The sequence below is a fragment of the Schistocerca cancellata genome, chromosome 1, assembly GCF_023864275.1.
Source record: "Schistocerca cancellata isolate TAMUIC-IGC-003103 chromosome 1, iqSchCanc2.1, whole genome shotgun sequence".
NCBI classification, from domain to species: domain Eukaryota; kingdom Metazoa; phylum Arthropoda; class Insecta; order Orthoptera; family Acrididae; genus Schistocerca; species Schistocerca cancellata.
In genome coordinates this window covers 75,818,210-75,820,739 of record NC_064626.1, presented here as the reverse complement: position 1 = coordinate 75,820,739, position 2,530 = coordinate 75,818,210, and positions in this window count along the sequence as shown.

Below are 2,530 nucleotides of genomic sequence, written 5' to 3'. Positions count from 1 at the left end.
CCAGGAAAAAAGCCAGCATTTCTGCATTATTAAATATACTGAGTTTCAAAGATGTCACATGTATAGATAATCTTTAATATAATTGATGATACACTTTTGCTAATTTGAGAGCAAATATACAGTTTTCAACTTTCTGTACTGGTGGTTTTTGATAAGGATGATTTAAACATATATTATGTACAGATGTATAACCATATTCTGTCATGATATATTACTCACTTATGTTTCATTTTGTTGTGTGTTGGAACCCAAAGTGGTGAACACATACTGATATATAAACATATTCTGTCATTATACAGGGTGTTACAAAAAGGTACAGCCAAACTTTCAGGAAACATTCCTCACACGCAAATAAAGAAAAGATGTTATGTGGACATGTGTCCGGAAATGCTTAATTTTCATGTTAGAGCTCATTTTAGTTTCGTCACCTACGCTTCCACCTACGCTCAATGGAGCACGTTATCATGGTTTCATACGGGATACTCTACCTGTGCTGCTAGAACATGTGCCTTTACAAGTACGACACAACATGTGGTTCATGCACGATGGAGCTCCTGCACATTTCAGTCAAAGTGTTCGTACACTTCTCAACAACAGATTCGGTGATCGATGGATTGGTAGAGGCGGACCTATTCCATGGACTCCACGCTCACCTGACCTCAACCCTTTTGACTTTCATTTATGGGGGCATTTGAAAGCTCTTGTCTACGCAACCCCGGTACCAGATGTAGAGACTCTTCGTGCTCGTATTGTGGATGGCTGTGATACAATACGCCATTCTCCAGGGCTGCATCGGCGCATCAGGGATTCCATGCGACGGAGGGTGAATGCATGTATCTTCGCTAATGGAGGACATTTTGAACATTTCCTGTAACAAAGTGTTTGAAGTCACACTGGTATGTTCTGTTGCTGTGTCTTTCCATTCCATGATTAATGTGATTTGAAGAGAAGTAATAAAATGAGCTCTAACATGGAAAGTAAGCGTTTCCGGACACATGTCGACATAACGTATTTTCTTTCTTTATGTGTGAGGAATGTTTCTTGAAAGTTTGGCCGTACCTTTTTGTAACACCCTGTATATTACTTGCATATGTTTTAGTTTGTTGTATTTTAGCACTCATTGTGAAGGAAAAAGCAACAACTGTGTTGCATTAATGTTACTTAAGTAATCCATTAATTAATGTTTGAATAATTATAAAGGTAGGAAAGAAGTGTTGAAAGTGTCTTGACAAATGAAATATAAAGAAATTGGTCATTGGTCAGACATTTCATTCTGTGCATATAGGGTAAATAATGTTAACTGTTGAAGAACCAAATTTCAAGAAATTTATTGTATTATAAAGTGTAGTACCATATTATAATAATGTATTTGATGAAGCAATAATAATAATAATAATAATAATAATAATAATAATAATAATAATTCAAAAATAAAAAATCTTGAAACAATCTGTGTACTGTGACGCAATCAATATTTGTACATGTAGTCCAAGTGGAATCTGTGGAGAATTGTCTCTTAGCTCCAGATGGCAATGTGTGGAAGTGTGACTATTCAGTAATATATGAGAATATTAGTGTAAAGTGAAGAGACTAGTGCAATAGCACTAGAGAATTTTGTACTAGCTATATAATTTGAAATCCAAAGTTACAATTTTACTTCATGTAGTTAATAAGAATATATTTTTAGTGATACGTTATGTTAAAATTACAAAATGAGATTTAAGACAGGAAATATTTAAATATGATCAGTTGGAATTTTGCTGAATTGAACAATTCTGTTCAAAACAATCAATTGCACAAAATATGATGATTATGAATAGTGGAATACGAACCACATTCCAGATATTGCAACGACTAACTTCTGACGAGCAGAGAGCCTCTTTGAGCTTCAATTCAGTACTCCTCATTACACATGGAGGAGACTGAACACTTTGGTATATTATGGTCTAATGCTGTGCATTACTAAGAAGAACTTGGTGCATCTGCCTACAATAGAAGGTTGCCAAGTACAGTCTAATATGGATTTTTTGAGTATCGTAGTATCCGATACTAACACTTGTTCCACAATGCATTGCCAGTATTGAGAAAGAGTTATATACACCAGTGTCTCCATTGTGCTCAGAAGAATTGGAGACTTTAATGACTGACATAACTATTCAGAAACAAGACCAATTCAGCTAACTTCCGTTAGATAATTTTTCTGATTGAAATAGATTTACCTCATATTCATGCTGAAATACAAGCTATAGACAATCCTACGAATTAACCTGGTCCTTCTTTGTGCTATTAACCAATATTTTGTCAGTTCCAGTTGAAACTGAAACAAAATAATTTATGATAATCTTATATATTTAATTGAAAACATAATTTAAAGTTCACTGTGATGTATGTGTACACTTCATTTTGGAGATTAAGCAGAAATCTGATCTCATATCATACATAAATTGCTAATCCATTCAACTGAGTGTAGAAGGAGTACTGTTAGGTAGATATGCCAGAAAAGAATTGTTCAACTTTTAGTTGCACAAAT